At 38.8% G+C, this 8389-nt stretch overlaps 1 long non-coding RNA gene across 1 annotated transcript; it reads left to right on the forward strand.

Annotated features, from left to right (window-relative positions):
• Window positions 1-3881: 3881 nt before the first annotated feature.
• On the forward strand, window positions 3882-7987 carry LOC128073444 (uncharacterized). The gene is made up of 3 exons (XR_008202714.1): window positions 3882-4200; window positions 4325-4404; window positions 7109-7987. It is a non-coding gene; the product is annotated as an uncharacterized LOC128073444 (long non-coding RNA).
• The last annotated feature ends 402 nt before the right edge of the window (window positions 7988-8389 follow it).

Raw genomic sequence — 8389 nt, forward strand, 5'->3', positions numbered from 1 at the left:
TGCAAGATAAATATTGGACCAAGAAGCTCCGAAATTCTGGGTAAGCCACCAAAGAACATCTATACTGCCACTACAGTATTTCCCCCAAAATTACGTTTAAGATCTCAGGATTGTCAGAGTGAAGAGCACGTACCTTCGAAGCAATAATTAAACAAGTAATGTTTTCTGATGTCAGTAAGTTCAGTCACTGAGAGGGTTCACTGCTGCAGGGAGAAGTGATGTCTCCTATGCACAGGTCTGGTATGTTATATCAACATTTCATTTTATTCACTTGGTTTTGTGCTGCTCTTCACTTTTACAGGTGAGAACTGCATAATTATGAGCTTAATCTGAAGTCCAAGATCAGTTGTTAACCCAAAAATCTCTCACAGTACCCATTCCTCAACTGCCAAGAGCAGTAGAGCTGAGTGCAAGGTTTTGTAACAAATAGAGAAAACATCAAAATTATATCCTCTAACCTCCTTTTTCTTTTTAGTAAAAGAGGAAATTTGGCCATAGAAAAAGTGAATCAATTGTCTGAAGCCATCATGATGGCTTGTAAAATGCCAGCAATGGAACACAGCAGCTCAGTCTTCCATTTCTGCTTTCAAAAACCCAGAAAATTCATTTGGAGCTTTAATTTCCATTCAGTTTCTGCTTAGAGAGAAACAAGCAAAAAGCAGCTTTAAAAATAAAACCGACATGTTTCTTTCTTTTCTTAAGATTTCTCTGTGCTGAGCTTTATCTATTTCCTATTGTCCCATAGATAACTCCAAATCTATCCTTCTGACTTGAAGCTATAAAGATCTCTTTGCCTGTTAGGGAAAGGCAGACAGAGATCCGCAGTTCCACAAAAAAGCCCTTGATAGAACACTGAGGATATACACGTGGTATCCAAAAATCTTGTATCTCATGAGAATATACATAATATCAACCAGATTTATATAAGTATTCCACTCAATTTAGTGCAAATCTACTCCAAATTATTTCCTTTCCACAGTCCAAAATTGGGGTATATTTCTCCTCATTGGAGTACTATTCAAACCAAAGCAGTGAGTGCTATTAACAAAATTAAATACACCTCGTTTTGTTGTGCCAAAATATATTTAACACAAATCCGTAAACAAAAGAATGGTAAGCCTATGTGATCTGTTAAAAACAAACAAATGTTGGCAAAGTTCTACAAATGCCTTATCTTTTTGTAGCCACACGAGTTGCCTTTTCTTCTTTTCTCTGTTTTTCATTACTTGAAACAACCATAATAAATGTGAAAAGCCTGTAACTTCCTTTGGGACTTTCTCTGGAAGACATCACTGCTTTGGTGTGCAGCTAAAATATTGCTAACAAACACAATGAGAAGAATTTTAGGAACGGTATCAGAAATACAAAAAGTAATTTTAGAGAATGACGAAGGTAAGGGTGAGCTCTTCAGACTTCCTAGAAAAGAAACTAATTAAAGCTCCCTGAAGGACTCTGACATTTATTCATAGTGATGAGATGCTATTTAATCTCAGATTCTTTTGAAATAATTATTACTGCAGGGAAAAGAGATGTATGAGATAGGATGTTTTGAGTAGCAATCCATCAGGTGTTCACTTCCAAGCTGACTATGTTATTGTTCTGGAGCAAAAGGTTAGTTATCAGTCTGCCATCAGAATTTCCCCACTGAAAACTAGTGCCACTCTGCATTTTTCAAACTGTCAGTAGAAAACAGAGCTTGCAAATGAAAGATTGCATTGAGATGCAATGATCTTTATGGGTCCTTTCCAACCCAGGATATTCTGACTCCATGTTTCCAAATTTACCTTCATAGCTCTTCAGCATTTTGGGAGCTTTTAGGGATGGCCCAGGACAGAAAACCAAAATTTACCATACACATCAGTAACATGACAGTCAGGATGTTCTGCTACACTTTGCCCACATGTTGGCCCAAATTTTCACCAAACTCCAGGTCTTCATCCTCTTTAGCAAAAATCTTCCTACAAATATCTGATGCAAAAAGTTAACAACTGTTGAGTGTTTTCCGTTTTTTAACTGAAACATTTAGAAAACATTTAGAAAGAGCAATCCCAAAGCATTTTACTTTAGGCATTACTGTCATAACCTCAGTGAAAATACCTAAGTAGCTGTTTAGGACAGCTATTTCTCACAAACTTGTTAAAAAGAAAATATGTACAGGATAGCCATTCTGACCCTTCCTGTGAGCTCATTCAGTATGCCCTGTGTTCTCGCTCAGCAGCCACAAACCACAGGGTCTGTGGGAGGTACTTTGCTATACTTTGCTGATTAATACTGCAGTGTCTAGCTCTTTTCAGGAGCTTCCCCTTGCTTTGCATCGGTATGCACAACTCCTCCCTCCTGAAATCTCCTTTTAGTCTCATTACTAGACCTCCTATTCTCTTGCCAGGCCTCTGTTCTTGCTTCCAACACTCCTTCGCCTCATGTCTATGTAAAACTCTTCCACAGCACTCCCTTCTGTCAATGTCTGGCTTGGTCTGTGCCTTCCTTCAATGACTTAATTATTATCCCATTATCCCAATCTATTATTCAGAAAGGTCAGTGAGGCCCTGCTCAACTCCATGACTAGGCTTAGGCATGTCCTCATACCCTTGCTGTATGCTCCACATTTGCTTCCTGCAAACAAAGCCTTCCCCAACCACTTCTGCCTCTCTTGCCTCCAAAGCTACAGAAACTTGGATGCTGCCAGGTGGCTTGGAAATACACATGCCATGAAAACAGAGCAAACTTTAGCACTGTAAGCAAGCATAGGTCAATCAAGCTATGCTGATTAAAATTACTTGCTACTCTGTCCCAAATCCTCTGCAAGACTTAATATGTGTTTCTTTTACAATTAAGTGTGTCAGTCTAGGTTTTAATGCTGTAGTGCTAGGTTACTGCCAGTAACAATAAGCAATAGAGGGACAATGGTGGGATTTAATCCAGCTTCTCCCAACTTTTTGTTCAGTAGAGTTCTTGTTTTCAGAAATTCTCATGATCTCCAATAAATTTTTATTAAGGTAAGTTGCTTTATTAAAATAGCTACAAGGAACACGTCATAGCCTCATAGATTGTGTGAGTAGGCTGAGTTTAATAACTGCTGGTTTTCTCAATTTTCTAGATTTGAGGATGAGTAAAGGGAACAGCAGTTCTCAAATCAAGGAAAAAACAATTCCAAATATTTTTAATATTATTTTTTTGTTTAAGAGTCTGAGGATTCACTTTTTTTCCCTTATTATTCTGAAACAACTCCTTTAAGATAAAGGAGGCTATGAAGACTTGTAGAATGTACGTAATTGAACTTAACTTGCAGGAAGACTAAGTGAAATGCAGAAGTCAATCCAACATAATGCTCTGACAGCTTCTACCATTCTCACAGTGACTGAGAATTAAAGAGAATGCATAGTTCAGTACACACATTTCCAAAACAGCCAGTATATTTCAGATGGAAAAATGTAACATGTTTTAGGTTCCCTGGGTTGTTCCTTCTGCCTGTCTAGCCCAGGTCTTAAGTCAGAAAATAATGTCTATATTGTCCAAAGCTCATTTACATCCATTCACACATTTGCAAGCCTGTTTCCCATTTAGGTGGCACAGAGATCCTTAGGGCTCTGTCTCGTTCTCTGCTTACTTGGGGATCCAGCAGGGAAAGATCACTGCTGACCTCCCCATCACCCTTCTCAGCATACCCAATGCTTTCTTGTTCCTAAGGCTGGGCTCCCCATGTCACTTGTCACCAAGTGAGAAGTGGAACAGTACCTTGAGCCTCCTGAAAGACATTTCACAGAACCAGTCACTAGTTCTGCCTCAAGGAAAAATCCCTGATGCAAACACTTTCTGAGAACCAGCACACCACCTAGGAGGGGTCTACAAGCCTCAGAATCACAGCATCGCAGGACTTTCATGTGGCTTAATGTGTACTTAGCCACACCAATCAGCTGACCAACAACTCCAGCTGCAGATGATGACTCTTCATCTATCATCTGTACTTGATTTACAGCCACAGCATGTGTTTCATGTTAGAAGCAAAAGGGCTCTGCACTTTTCACACATGGCTCTTCGTGGAATTGATCCAGTTGCTTCTGTGACCCAATCCGAACTTTGAACACAAAAAGCCCAAAGTGTGGTGTTTTCAACATGCAATTATTGTGTCTGTGGAGCTCCAAGAATGAAATAAGCTGCTTCTAATTATGTGAACTGAATGTGTGTTGATGGCAAACTTCAGTAGTACTCATGGAGTTTTCAGAAACTCCCAGAGAACAGTAAATGTATCATTAAGACTGTTGAGAAGCTCTTTTTCTGATTTCTTTTTTTTTTCTTTCAAAGATGTACAGCTGGGCAGGACTAGAACACACAACAGCTCATAAGGACCAGTACCAAGACAAAGTATGGCTTTCAACTGCTCTTTTTTGATGCTGAGCAAACTAGGTAAGAACTATTTCAGATTTCACTGAAGTCAACAAAAAGCATTCTCTGTATGTTTTCAGGAGCTCTGGGATCTAAATCTTTATCCTCACAATTCTATTCTCTTAACTAGGTACAAGGGATAAATAAACTGATTCCTAACAGCCCTTTCTATATTTCTATGGCATGTCATGGGGAACACGCTCTAAGCTCCTGGCACAGTGAGAACGTGAACTCCACATTTGGGATACAGTAGATTAAAAGTGAATACTGATCATCGCATCAAAAAGTCATTGTCAATCCATTCCAGACTAGCCATGACAGGCTATCTAATTGTTCAACTGTCTTAAAAGAATTGCTTTCTTCATATTATTAGTAGATGGGCAGCCAATTGCCAAAGCTGTCACTAAGTCCATACAAGAACAGCTTCCTATCATTCCCATGACAGTGGTGTCTTTCTGACGCTACTCATTTCTTGAATGAGAAAAAAAATAAAAAAAAGAAATACTTAAAGATAAATCTTTCATTATCACAGGATTTAACAGAGAGAGGGAGAAAAATATAATATACATATGCATGAAAGCACACAATAAAACTGTCAAGGTGATTCATACAATCACCAAGGTTGGAAAAGACCTCTATAACCATCCAGTTCAACCATTCATCTATTACCAATATTTCTCACTAAACCATGTCCCTCAGTACAACATCTAAACCTTCTTGAACATCTCCAGGGACAGTGACTCTACCACCTCCCTGGGCAGCTCATTCCAGCAGCCAACCACACTTTTGTAGAAGAAATTTTTCCTGATATCCAATCTGAATCTCCCCTCTGTTTCTGTCACTAGTTACATGGGAGAAGAGACCGATCACCACCTCACCACAATCTTCACTCAAGTAGTTGTAGAGGGTGATAAGGTCTTCCCTGAGCATCCTCTGCTCCAGACAGCAATCCCAGTTCCTTTAGTGACTCCCTATAAGGCCTGTGCTCACCACTTTCACTGCCCTTCTCTGAATACACACCAGGGTCTCAGTGTCTTCCTGCAGTGAGAAGCCCAAAACTGGACACAGTACTCAAGGTATGGCCTCGTCAATGCTGAGTACAGAGGGATGATCACTTCCCTGCCCCTGCTGGCTACACTGTTTCTGACACAAGCCAGGATGCCATTGGCCTTCTTGGCCACCTGGGCACACTGCTGGCTTATGTTTAGTCAAGTGTTGCCCACCATACCCAGGTCCATTTCTTCTACATAGACTTCCAGCCCTCTGCCCCAAGCCTGTAATGTTATGTGGGGTTGTTGTGTCCAACCAGCTGGATTTAACTCCATTCATCGCCATTCCTTGGGCCTGGCCCTCCAGTCAGCGCTTTACCTTGTTCCTTCTTGTTTGAATACCCCAAAGACAGATCCACACTGCAGACATTTCCAGCTTTCAGACACAGCAGAATACAAACTAAAAATGACATGTTCAGCCATTCATTCAGATCAATCATATTGTTTTTTAAAACTCATGTATAACCTTTTAATTAAGTGTAACAACAAAAGTTACCAGCACTGATTTCAAAGGCTTTGATAGCTCATGTGGAGCTACTTTTCCACAAAGTCTGCCTCCATCTTGGGTCCATCAACCCATCTTGCACTCTTCTAACTCAACTAATGACACCATTTAAGGCCTGTTTACTTTCTTCCTCTACCCATCTCTGTAGGTAACTTCTCCTTTCCAATTCAGTAAAAAAACACCTTCATTGTCAAGTCAACAACATTGATTTCCAAGATACTTACCAGAAGAGTTCAAAGTGTGTTACTTAATCTTTGGAGATGAGAGATTTACTTTCTCTTCCATAAATTCTGCCCAGTGCCAAGCAATTTGTTAACACCATATAGGATTAGAGTAGTGATACTTGGCACACTTCTTATTTTGGCTTTTATGCAGAGAAAATTCCAAAATAAAATCTCCGTTACTTGTTACTTTGCTTTTCATCTAGAAAATTTTCCTATGATGATAGCATGCATGAATTTGCATTACTACATTAGGACTTTCCTTATTCTCACTCACAACAAGGAGATTTTGTCATAGAAAGGACTACAGAAAAGGATAGTGCAATAATGAGCATCTTATTAGCAATGTAAGTTGAAAGGAAAAGATTTGAGTAGATAGAAAAAAAAATTATATTTTCACTTATAATGTCAGCTGTTTCTGGTAAATGGTAAAAGCATGCAAACCTTACTGTATGCAGTCATTAACTTTGCTTCTTCTTCTCCTGCAATTGTTTCTTGTCAATAGGAAGTCAGTTACCCATCCTTAATGGATCACTTTCTTTTATGCTTAATATGATTTCATACTCATACAAACTTATTTCAAACTTTTGGGAAAAAAAAACTAATTAACTGGTGATGGGACGAGGGCATGATGATTCCATTTTAAAATATACTATACTGAATGTAAGCTTTGTAGCTTTCTCACTCAGTTCATAGTTGTTCCAATGTTGTGTTTTTTTTTCCTGCCCTGGATGTTTACCCTAGAAATCTTCTCCCAGACATGATGCTGCACATAAAGAAAAGAAAATACACCCAAGAGCTGCTGTCATTTCTTTGTACTAGTTGGCAATGCTGAAAGCCATCTTGAATTGGGTCCACAAATTCATCAGTTTATGAAATCATAAGAGTGAGTACAGTGGTGGCTTTTTTTTTCCTACACAATGACTGATATTTCTTTTTTTAATTTACAGATATAGTATGATCTAGTACAGGAACTACTCCAGTGACGGTTTACAGGGACAATATCTCAGCAGAAGGGAATGGACCTCTATTCAAGTTCATCTGAACACACACAGAAACCTTAAGAGCTGAATCTAAGAATTTAAAGTCTGCTTTGGACTCTGCTAGAAAACTCCTGGCATCAGGCTCTGATTGCTCATTTGAAGAGAAACGACTGCAACACTTATTGACCCATCAGGATTCCTGAGCGTTAATTTATTAATGGAGCTGACTCGCTTGTTTCATGTACACCTCAATCACATCCTCTGACATCTTCTGCTATTCATTGGAAATGAACTCTTTCCATCCAGGGGATTTTACCCTAGACGGCTGAGACTACATAGTTATTACACACTGAAAAGAGACTACTCAAGCAGATCCAGACTGTTAGGATGAAGAAACCATAATTGGAGACGGTATGGTTTGCTGCTGTGCTTCTCAACCACAGAGCTAGGTCACCAGAGGTGAAGGTAAATGTGTCTGTGTTGTAGTTACTCTGGCAGCTCTTTACAGTACACAAGGCCTTGAAAATTTTACTAGACAATGAAAGAAAGATAAACATAATTCCTTCCTCTTACTCTTCAAAGTTGGGCTTTCTTAACTCATTAAATCCCACAGAAAACTTTACAATGAACTTGCCTCCACTCTCACTTTTCCTCCCTGTGTAGCCCTTCTATTACAAGTGTGAAAATACAGTGACATTTTTGTATCATTAATAGGTGATAACTAGCTAATAAGAGGGAAAGAAAAGATGAAGCCCAATACATTGCTGTGTATAAATTCTGGACACTCTACTGGTTCTGGAGTATTTTTCCTACTATTTGACTTCAGTAAAGTCACTTCAGTTTTCCCTGAGCCTGCTTCTTCTTTGTAAATGGGAGAAATGAAATATTTACTTTTTTGAGATTCAAATGTGAAATGCGTTTAATGACAGTTTAGAAGCACTGATCAGAGCAACTCAGCAAAGATAGACAAGAACTAGGCCAAACAGAAATGGCAGATTATAAGTAGAAGAGTGATAACTTCAAAAATGTGCTTAACCACACAAGATCTTGTTTACCAGATATTTTTCCAGAAAATTTTCATTTTATGACATCATTATAAATTGAATAATCTGAATTTAAGATACTCACCCAAAAGAATCCCTGTGACTTTGGCACTTCTTGGTGCAGAACATTTCTCATAGCTAGTTTTACTATTACTGCATTTTTAAGATAACAGAGTAACATGGCCAATGCTTTGATATATGATGA

Source organism: Tympanuchus pallidicinctus, unplaced genomic scaffold (genome assembly GCF_026119805.1).
Source record: "Tympanuchus pallidicinctus isolate F22 unplaced genomic scaffold, pur_lepc_1.0 scaffold8, whole genome shotgun sequence".
Taxonomy (NCBI): Eukaryota; Metazoa; Chordata; class Aves; order Galliformes; family Phasianidae; genus Tympanuchus; species Tympanuchus pallidicinctus.